We start from the raw sequence: 11,705 nt of genomic DNA, 5'->3' as shown, positions 1-11,705 counted from the left end.
TCGCCTTTAGGTGTCCTCCTCGGGATAACGTCATTTAAAGAACAAGAGTCAGCACAATGTAAAATAAAATAAAATAAAATAAAATAAAATAAAATAAAAAACTGAAAAAAAAACTGAAGAAAAAACGGAAAAAAACTATGGAAAAAAAACCGGAGAAGCTTGCCAAAGATGAGGCCATTACGGCTTGCCTTTAGGTGTCCTCCTCGGGAGAACGTCATTTAAAGAACAAGAGTCAGCACAATGTAAAAAAAAAAAAAAAACTGAAAAAAAAAACGGGAAAAAATTGTGGAAAAAAAAACCGGAGGAGCTTGCCGAAGATAAGGCCATTACGGCTCGCCTTTAGGTGTCCCCCTCAGCATAGCGTCGTTTAAAGAACGAGAGTCAGCACAACGTATAAAAAAAAAATGAAAAAAAACGGAAAAAAAAACGGAAAAAAAGCTGGAAAAAAACTGTGGAAAAAAATCGGAGGAGTTTGCCGAAGATGAGGCCATTACGGCTTGCCTTTAGGTGTCCTCCTCAGGATAGCGTCGTTTAAATAACGAGAGTCAGTACAACGATAAAAAAAAAAAAAAACCTGAAAAAACCTGAAAAAAGCCGGAAAAAAACTGTGGAAAAAAACCAGAGGAGCTTGCCGAAGATGAGGCCATTACGGCTCGCCTTTAGGTGTCCTCCTCGGGATAACGTCATTTAAAGAAAAACATTCAGTACAACGTAAAAAAAAAAAAAAAAAAATAAAAAAAAAAATAAAAAAAATAAAAAAAATAAAAAAAAAAAAAAACTTGGAAAAAAATCGGAAAAAAACCGGAAAAAAACTGTGGAAAAAAGCCAGAGGAGCTTGCCGAAGATAAGCCCATTACAGCTCGCCTTTAGGTGTCCTCCTCAGGATAGCGTCGTTTAAAGAACGAGAGTCAGCACAACGTATAAAAAAAAAAAAAAAACGGAAAAAAACTGTGGAAAAAAACCCATAGAAGCTTGCCAAATATGAGGCCATTACGAGTCGCCTTTAGGTGTCCTCCTCGGGATAACGTCATTTAAAGAACAAGAGTCAGCACAATGTAAAAAAAAAAAAAAAAAAGAACTGAAAAAAACGGGAAAAAACTGTGGAAAAAAAAACCGGAGGAGCTTGCCGAAGATGAGGCCATTACGGCTCGCCTTTAGGTGTCCTCCTCAGGATAGCGTCGTTTAAAGAACGAGAGTCAGCACAACGTAAAAAAAAAAAAAAAGAAAAAAAAAAGAAAAAAACTTGGAAAAAAATCGGAAAAAAACCGGAAAAAAAAACTGTGGAAAAAAGCCAGAGGAGCTTGCCGAAGATAAGCCCATTACAGCTCGCCTTTAGGTGTCCTCCTCAGGATAGCGTCGTTTAAAGAACGAGAGTCAGCACAACGTATAAAAAAAAAAAAAAAACGGAAAAAAACTGTGGAAAAAAACCCATAGAAGCTTGCCAAATATGAGGCCATTACGAGTCGCCTTTAGGTGTCCTCCTCGGGATAACGTCATTTAAATAACAAGAGTCAGCACAATGTAAAAAAAAAAAAAAAAGAACTGAAAAAAACGGGAAAAAACTGTGGAAAAAAAAAAACCGGAGGAGCTTGCCGAAGATGAGGCCATTACGGCTCGCCTTTAGGTGTCCTCCTCAGGATAGCGTCGTTTAAAGAACGAGAGTCAGCACAACGTAAAAAAAAAAAAATTGAAAAAGAAATGGAAAAATGCCGGAAAAAAAACTGTGGAAAAAAACCGGAGGAGCTTGCCGAAGATGAGGCCATTACGGCTCGCCTTTAGGTGTCCTCCTCGGGATAACGTCATTTAAAGAACAAGATTCAGCACAACGTAAAAAAAAAAAAAAAAGAAAAAAAGAAAAAAACTCGGAAAAAAACCGAAAAAAAAAACTGTGGAAAAAAGCCGGAGGAGCTTGCCGAAGATAAGGCCATTACGGCTCGCCTTTAGGTGTCCTCCTCAAGATAGCGTCGTTTAAAGAACGAGAGTCAGCACAACGTATAAAAAAAAACTGAAAAAGAAAACGGAAAAAAACTGTGGAAAAAAACCCATAGAAGCTTGCCAAATATGAGGCCATTACGAGTCGCCTTTAGGTGTCCTCCTCGGGATAACGTCATTTAAAGAACAAGTGTCAGCACAAAAAAAAAAAAAAAAAAAAAAACTGTGGAAAAAACCGGAGGAGCTTGCCGAAGATAAGTCCATTACGGCTCGCCTTTAGGTGTCCTCCTCAGGATAGCGTCGTTTAAAAAACGAGAGTCAGCACAACGTATAATAAAAAAAAAAACTGAAAAAAAAAAGCGGAAAAAAACTATGGAAAAAAAATCGGAGAAGCTTGCCAAAGATGGGGCCATTACGGGTCGCCTTTAGGTGTCCTCCTCGGGATAACGTCATTTAAAGAACAAGAGTCAGCACAACGTAAAAAAAAAAAAAAACTTTGGAAAAAACCGTAGGAGCTTACCGAAGATAAGGCCATTACGGCTCGCCTTTAGGTGTCCACCTCAGGATAGCGTCGTTTAAAGAACGACAGTCAGCACAACGTAAAAAAAAAAAAAAAACTGAAAAAAAAACGGAAAAAAACTGTGGAAAAAAACCCATAGAAGCTTGCCAAATATGAGGCCATTACGGGTCGCCTTTAGGTGTCCTCCTCGGCATAACGTCATTTAAAGAACAAGAGTCAGCACAACGTAAAAAAAAAAAAAAAAAAAAAACTGTGGAAAAAACCGGAGGAGCATGCCGAAGATAAGGCCATTACGGCTCGCCTTTAGGTGTCCTCCTCAGGATAGCGTCGTTTAAAGAACGAGAGTCAGCACAACGTATAAAAAAAAAAAAAAAAAAAAAAAAAGAAAAATTTGTAGAAAAAACCGGAGGAGCTTGCCGAAGATAAGGCCATTACGGCTCGCCTTTAGGTGTCCTCCTCAGGATAGCGTCGTTTAAAAAACGAGAGTCAGCACAACGTATAATAAAAAAAAAACTGAAAAAAAAAAGCGGAAAAAAAATATGGAAAAAAAACCGGAGAAGCTTGCCAAAGATGAGGCCATTACGGGTCGCCTTTAGGTGTCCTCCTCGGGATAACGTCATTTAAAGAACAAGAGTCAGCACAACGTAAAAAAAAAAAAAAAACTTTGGAAAAAACCGTAGGAGCTTACCGAAGATAAGGCCATTACGGCTCGCCTTTAGGTGTCCAACTCAGGATAGCGTCGTTTAAAGAACGACAGTCAGCACAACGTAAAAAAAAAAAAAAAAAAAAAACTGACAAAAAAACGGAAAAAAACTGTGGAAAAAAACCCATAGAAGCTTGCCAAATATGAGGCCATTACGGGTCGCCTTTATGTGTCCTCCTCGGCATAACGTCATTTAAAGAACAAGAGTCAGCACAACGTAAAAAAAAAAAAAAAAAAAACTGTGGAAAAAACGGGAGGAGCATGCCGAAGATAAGGCCATTACGGCTCGCCTTTAGGTGTCCTCCTCAGAATAGCGTTGTTTAAAGAACGAGAGTCAGCACAACGTTAAAAAAAAAAAAAAAAAAAAAAAAAGAAAAACTAAAAAAAAAAGCGGAAAAAAACTATGGAAAAAAAACCGGAGAAGCTTGCCAAAGATGAGGCCATTACGGGTCGCCTTTAGGTGTCCTCCTCGGGATAAAGTCATTTAAAGAACAAGAGTCAGCACAACGTAAAAAAAAAAAATAAAAAAATAAAAAATAAAAAAAACTGTGGAAAAAACCGGAGGAGCTTGCCGAAGATAAGGCCATTACGGCTCGCCTTTAGGTGTCCTCCTCAGGATAGCGTCGTTTAAAGAACGAGAGTCAGCACAACGTTAAAAAAAAAAAAAAAACTGAAAAAAAAAACGGAAAAAAAACTATGGAAAAAAAACCGGAGAAGCTTGCCAAAGATGAGGCCATTACGCCTCGCCTTTACGTGTCCTCCTCGGGATAACGTCATTTAAAGAACAAGAGTCAGCACAATGTAAATAATAAAAAAAAACTGAAGAAAAAACGGAAAAAAACTATGGAAAAAGAACCGGAAAAGCTTGCCAAAGATGAGGCCATTACGGCTCGCCTTTAGGTGTCCTCCTCGGGATAACGTCATTTAAAGAACAAGAGTCAGCACAATGTAAAAAAAAAAAAAAAAACTGAAAATAAAACGGAAAAAAACTATGGGAAAAAAACCGGAGAAGCTTGCCAAAGATGAGGCCATTACGGCTCGCCTTTAGGTGTCCTCCTCGGGATAACGTCATTTAAAGAACAAGAGTCAGCACAATGTAAAAAAAAAAAAAAAAAAACTGAAAAAAAAAACTGAAGAAAAAACGGAAAAAAATTATGGAAAAAAAACCGGAGAAGCTTGCCAAAGATGAGGCCATTACGCCTCGCCTTTAGGTGTCCTCCTCGGGATAACGTCATTTAAAGAACAAGAGTCAGCACAATGTAAATAATAAAAAAAAAAAAAGAAAAAAAAACTGAAGAAAAAACGGAAAAAAACTATGGAAAAAGAACCGGAGAAGCTTGCCAAAGATGAGGCCATTACGGCTCGCCTTTAGGTGTCCTCCTCGGGATAACGTCATTTAAAGAACAAGAGTCAGCACAACGTAAAAAAAAGAAAAAAAACTGTGGAAAAAACCGGAGGAACTTGCCGAAGATAAAGCCATTACGGCTCGCCTTTAGGTGTCCTCCTCAAGATAGCGTCGTTTAAAAAACGAGAGTCAGCACAACGTAAAACAAAAAAAAAAAACAAAAAACAAAAAAACAAAAAAATTGAAAAAAAAAACGGAAAAAAACTATTGGAAAAAAACCGGAGAAGCTTGCCAAAGATGAGGCCATTACGGCTCCCCTTTAGGTGTCCTCCTCGGGATAACGTCATTTAAAGAACAAGAGTCAGCACAATGTAAAAAAAAAAAAAAACTGAAGAAAAAACGGAAAAAAATTATGGAAAAAAAACCGGAGAAGCTTGCCAAAGATGAGGCCATTACGGCTCGCCTTTAGGTGTCCTCCTCGGGATAACGTCATTTAAAGAACAAGAGTCAGCACAATGTAAAAAAAAAAAAAAAAAAAAAAAAACTGAAGAAAAAACGGAAAAAAACTATGGAAAAAAAAACCGGAGAAGCTTGCCAAAGATGAGGCCATTACGGCTCGCCTTTAGGTGTCCTCCTCGGGATAACGTCATTTAAAGAACAAGAGTCAGCACAATGTAATAAAAAAAAAAAAAAAAAAAAAAAAAAAAAAAACTGAAAAAAAAACGGGAAAAACTTTGAAAAAAAAAACCGGAGGAGCTTGCCGAAGATAAGGCCATTACGGCTCGCCTTTAGGTGTTCTCCTCAGGATAGTGTCGTTTAAAGAACGAGAGTCAGCACAACGTAAAAAAAAAAAAAAAAAAAAAAAAAAAAAGCGGAAAAAAACTATGGAAATAAAAACCGGAGAAGCTTGCCAAAGATGAGGCCATTACGGGTCGCCTTTAGGTGTCCTCCTCGGGATAACGTCATTTAAAGAACAAGAGTCAGTACAACGTCAAAAAAAAAAAAAACTTTGGAAAAAACCGGAGGAGCTTACCGAAGATAAGGCCATTACGGCTCGCCTTTAGGTGTCCACCTCAGGATAGCGTCGTTTAAAGAAAGACAGTCAGCACAACGTGAAAAAAAAAACTGAAAAAAAACGGAAAAAAAACGGAAAAAAACTGTGGAAAAAAACCCATAGAAGCTTGCCAAATATGAGGCCATTACGGGTCGCCTTTAGGTGTCCTCCTCGGGATAACGTCATTTAAAGAACAAGAGTCAGCACAACGTAAAAAAAAAAAAAAAAACTGTGGAAAAAACCGGAGGAGCTTACCGAAGATAAGGACATTACGGCTCGCCTTTAGGTGTCCTCCTCAGGATACCGTCGTTTAAAGAACGAGAGTCAGCACAACGTTAAAAAAAAAAAAAAAAAAAACAGAAAAAAAAAGCGGAAAAAACTATGGAAAAAAAAACCGGAGAAGCTTGCCAAAGATGAGGCCATTACGGGTCGCCTTTAGGTGTCCTCCTCGGGATAAAGTCATTTAAAGAACAAGAGTCAGCACAACGTAAAAAAAAAAAAAATAATAAAAAAATAAAAAAATAAAAAAAAATAAAAAAAACTGTGGAAAAAACCGGAGGAGCTTGCCGAAGATAAGGCTATTACGGCTCGCCTTTAGGTCTCCTCCTCAGGATAGCGTCGTTTAAAGAACGAGAGTCAGCACAACGTAAAAAAAAAAAAAAAAACTGAAAAAAAAAAGCGGAAAAAAACTATGGAAAAAAAACCGGAGAAGCTTGCCAAAGATGAGGCCATTACGGGTCGCCTTTAGGTGTCCTCCTCGGGATAACGTCATTTAAAGAACAAGAGTCAGCACAACGTCAAAAAAAAAAAAAAAAACTTTGGAAAAAACCGGAGGAGCTTACTGAAGATAAGGCCATTACGGCTCGCCTTTGGGTGTCCACCTCAGGATAGCGTCGTTTAAAGAACGACAGTCAGCACAACGTAAAAAAAAAAAATGAAAAAAAACGAAAAAAAACAAAAAAAACCCATAGTAGCCTGCCAAATATGAGGCCATTACGGGTCGCCTTTAGGTGTCCTCCTCGGGATAACGTCATTTAAAGAACAAGAGTCAGCACAACGTAAAAAAAAAAAAAAAAAAAAAAAAAAACTGAAGAAAAAAACTGAAGAAAAAACGGAAAAAAACTATGGAAAAAAAAACCGGAGAAGCTTGCCAAAGATGAGGCCATTACGGCTCGCCTTTAGGTGTCCTCCTCGGGATAACGTCATTTAAAGAACAAGAGTCAGCACAATGTAAAAAAAAAAAAAAAAAAAAAAAAAAAAAAACTGAAGAAAAAATCTGAAGAAAAAACGGAAAAAAACTATGGAAAAAAAAACCGGAGAAGCTTGCCAAAGATGAGGCCATGACAGCTCGCCTTTAGGTGTCCTCCTCGGGATAACGTCATTTAAAGAACAAGAGTCAGCACAATGTAAAACAAAAAAAAAAAAAAAAAACTGAAAAAAAAAAACTGAAGAAAAAACGGAAAAAAACTATGGAAAAAAAACCGGAGAAGCTTGCCAAAGATGAGGCCATTACGGCTCGCCTTTAGGTGTCCTCCTCGGGATAACGTAATTTAAAGAACAAGAGTCAGCACAACGTAAAAAAAAAAAAATAAAAAAAATAAAAAAAATAAAAATAAAATAAAAATAAAATAAAAATAAAACTGTCGAAAAAACCGGAGGAGCTTGCCGAAGATAAGGCCATTACGGCTCGCCTTTAGGTGTCCTCCTCAGGATAGTGTCGTTTAAAGAACGAGAGTCAGCACAACGTAAAAAAAAAATAAAAAAAAAAAAAAATAAAATAAAAAACGGAAAAAAACTATGGAAATAAAAACCGGAGAAGCTTGCCAAAGATGAGGCCATTACGGGTCGCCTTTAGGTGTCCTCCTCGGGATAACGTCATTTAAAGAACAAGAGTCAGTACAACGTCAAAAAAAAAAAAAAAACTTTGGAAAAAACCGGAGGAGCTTACCGAAGATAAGGCCATTACGGCTCGCCTTTAGGTGTCCACCTCAGGATAGCGTCGTTTAAAGAAAGACAGTCAGCACAACGTGAAAAAAAAAACTGAAAAAAAACGGAAAAAAAACGGAAAAAAACTGTGGAAAAAAACCCATAGAAGCTTGCCAAATATGAGGCCATTACGGGTCGCCTTTAGGTGTCCTCCTCGGGATAACGTCATTTAAAGAACAAGAGTCAGCACAACGTAAAAAAAAAAAAAACTGTGGAAAAAACCGGAGGAGCTTACCGAAGATAAGGACATTACGGCTCGCCTTTAGGTGTCCTCCTCAGGATACTGTCGTTTAAAGAACGAGAGTCAGCACAACGTTAAAAAAAAAAAAAAAAAAAAAAAACAGAAAAAAAAGCGGAAAAAACTATGGAAAAAAAAACCGGAGAAGCTTGCCAAAGATGAGGCCATTACGGGTCGCCTTTAGGTGTCCTCCTCGGGATAAAGTCATTTAAAGAACAAGAGTCAGCACAACGTAAAAAAAAAAATAATAAAAAAATAAAAAAATAAAAAAAAATAAAAAAAACTGTGGAAAAAACCGGAGGAGCTTGCCGAAGATAAGGCTATTACGGCTCGCCTTTAGGTCTCCTCCTCAGGATAGCGTCGTTTAAAGAACGAGAGTCAGCACAACGTAAAAAAAAAAAAAAAAAACTGAAAAAAAAAGCGGAAAAAAACTATGGAAAAAAAAACCGGAGAAGCTTGCCAAAGATGAGGCCATTACGGGTCGCCTTTAGGTGTCCTCCTCGGGATAACGTCATTTAAAGAACAAGAGTCAGCACAACGTCAAAAAAAAAAAAAAAAAAACTTTGGAAAAAACCGGAGGACCTTACTGAAGATAAGGCCATTACGGCTCGCCTTTGGGTGTCCACCTCAGGATAGCGTCGTTTAAAGAACGACAGTCATCACAACGTAAAAAAAAAAAAAATGAAAAAAACGAAAAAAAACGAAAAAAACCCATAGAAGCCTGCCAAATATGAGGCCATTACGGGTCGCCTTTAGGTGTCCTCCTCGGGATAACGTCATTTAAAGAACAAGAGTCAGCACAACGTAAAAAAAAAAAAAAAAAAAAAAAAAACTGAAGAAAAAAACTGAAGAAAAAACGGAAAAAAACTATGGAAAAAAAAACCGGAGAAGCTTGCCAAAGATGAGGCCATTACGGCTCGCCTTTAGGTGTCCTCCTCGGGATAACGTCATTTAAAGAACAAGAGTCAGCACAATGTAAAAAAAAAAAAAAAAAAAAAAAAAAAAAAACTGAAGAAAAAATCTGAAGAAAAAACGGAAAAAAACTATGGAAAAAAAAACCGGAGAAGCTTGCCAAAGATGAGGCCATTACAGCTCGCCTTTAGGTGTCCTCCTCGGGATAACGTCATTTAAAGAACAAGAGTCAGCACAATGTAAAACAAAAAAAAAAAAAAAAACTGAAAAAAAAAACTGAAGAAAAAACGGAAAAAAACTATGGAAAAAAAACCGGAGAAGCTTGCCAAAGATGAGGCCATTATGGCTCGCCTTTAGGTGTCCTCCTCGGGATAACGTAATTTAAAGAACAAGAGTCAGCACAACGTAAAAAAAAAAAAATAAAAAAAATAAAAAGTAAAATAAAAATAAAATAAAAATAAAATAAAAATAAAACTGTCGAAAAAACCGGAGGAGCTTGCCGAAGATAAGGCCATTACGGCTCGCCTTTAGGTGTCCTCCTCAGGATAGCGTCGTTTAAAGAGCGAGAGTCAGCACAACGTTAAAAAAAAAAATTGAAAAAAAAAAAGCGGAAAAAAACTATGGAAAAAAAACCGCAGAAGCTTGCCAAATATGAGGCCATTACGGGTCGCCTTTAGGTGTCCTCCTCGGGATAAAGTCATTTAAAGAACAAGAGCCAGCACAACGTATAAAAAAAAAAAAAAACTGTGGAAAAAACCGGAGGAGCTTGCCGAAGATAAGGCCATTACGGCTCGCCTTTAGGTGTCCTCCTCAGGATAGCTTCGTTTAAAGAACGAGAGTCAGCACAACGTAAAAAAAAAAAAAAAAAAACTGAAAAAAAAAACCGGAGAAGCTTGCCAAAGATGAGGCCATTACGGGTCGTCTTTAGGTGTCCTCCTTGGGATAACGTCATTTAAAGAACAAGAGTCAGCACAACGTCAAAAAAAAAAAAAAAACTTTGGAAAAAACCGGAGGAGCTTACCGAAGATAAGGCCATTACGGCTCGCTGATGAGTATTTTGGAGGAAAAGTGAATTTCTCCCAAAACACACAAATCTAACCGGCAAGTGTACCGGGTCGTATCAAGTAATAAAAACTCACGGGAGTGAGGTCGATCCCACAGGGATTGAAGGATTGAGCAATTTTAGTTTAGTGGTTGATTTAGTCAAGCGATTCGAGTGTTGGTTGGGTGATTTGTGATTTGCAGAATGTAAATTGCATGGAATTAAAGAGAGCAGGGAATTAAATTGCTGAATCTTAAAGAACAAGAAATTAAATTGCAGAAACTTAGAGTGCAAGAAATGTAAATTGCGGAATCTTAAAGTGCAAGGAATGTAAATGACTTGAATTGTAAAGGGGATTGGGACTTGGATTTGCAGAAATTAAACAAGGAAAAGTTAAATTGCATTAAACAGAAGAGTAAAAGGAAATTGGGATTGGATTGGATCTTATAGCAAAAAAGTAAATAAACATGGAAAGCAAGAAACAGAATGTAAATTGGAGATTTGGATCTCAGGACCCAGAGACTAGAAAACTAAGTCTAGATCTCAATGCCTTCCTAGATCCAATAAGAACAATTGCAAGGGAATTGTAAATTGCAAAGAGAATAGATGAAGAGCAATTAACCGGAAATGAAATTCAATTAACAGTAAAGAAACAGAGAGATCCAAGATTGAGATTGAAACAGAATTTCTTCAATTCTCCAATCCAAGATCCAAGACAAGTGTAAATAAAATTGAAAGCAATGAAAACAAAGAAATTAAAGTTCACTCAATAACAAAAGCTCTCCGAAAACTATTATGAAAATTCCAAAAGAAAAGCTCTCCGAAGAACTTGAATTCTATCCTATTTATACACTTTCTTCCAATGATCTTCAAGCCTTGAGTTGGGCCTTTGCTCTTGGTGGAATTGGGTTGAAAGAGGCCTTGGTTGATTGCTCTTGAAGTTTGAAGAAGAACCAAAGTGAACCAATTGAACCGGGTTTGAGTTTTGCAAAAGTTGGACCAAAAGTTTGAGCCAAAGTTAGGGGTCTAACTTTGGCTCCAACTTTTCATATCAGCTAGCACATTTTGCTGATATCAACGTTGGTGCCAACGTTAGGGGTCTAACTTTGACCCTAACGTTGGCCTTGCCTAGTGTGCTTGTGGTGCCAACGTTAGCCTCCAAGTTAGGGGGCTAACGTTGGCGCAAACGTTGGATGGCCAGGGAGGAATTCATGTGCCAACGTTAGCCTCAAAGTTAGGGGGCTAACGTTGGCGCAAACTTTTGGAGCCCAGGGGAGAATTTTCAAGTTCCAACGTTAGCCTCCAAGTTAGGGGGCTAACGTTGGGGCTAACTTTTCAACCAAAAGTTTGTGCAAAAGTTTGATGCTAACTTTAGGTCCAGCTTCTTGCTTCCTGGTTCAATTTCACTTATTCCATTGTCCTCTCTTCACTCCTAGCCGTTCCTTCTTGCTTCAACCATTCTCCAAGCTTTCTTCACCTATCATTAATCAACCAAACTCATCAAAGCTATGCTCAAAATCATGAGATATTCATTCTTTCATAATATGCAACAAATATAGCATAAAACCTCATGAAATGGCATGAATTCATACATGGTTGGTTCAATCAAGGGAAACATGAAAATCTACTCAATTAGCTTGCTTGTAGCTCAAGAAAGTGCATAATTCTAATGAAAACAAGAGAAAAAGACTAGCTAAAATAGGCTAGGATGACTTGTCATCACTCGCCTTTAGGTGTCCACCTCAGGATAGCGTCGTTTAAAGAACGACAGTTAGCAAAACGTAAAAAAAAATAAAAATAAAAAAAAACTGAAAAAAAATGAAAAAAAAAACGGAAAAAAACTGTGGAAAAAAACCCATAGAAGCTTGCCAAATATGAGGCCATTACGGGTCGCCTTTAGGTGTCCTCCTCGGGATAACGTCATTTAAAGAACAAGAGTCAGCACAACGTATAAAAAAAAAAAAAAAAACTGT

This window comes from Arachis ipaensis, chromosome B2, assembly GCF_059453495.1.
Source record: "Arachis ipaensis isolate K30076 ecotype BB chromosome B2, ASM5945349v1, whole genome shotgun sequence".
Classification (NCBI taxonomy): Eukaryota; Viridiplantae; Streptophyta; class Magnoliopsida; order Fabales; family Fabaceae; genus Arachis; species Arachis ipaensis.
Note: the sequence above shows the minus strand (reverse complement) of the source record.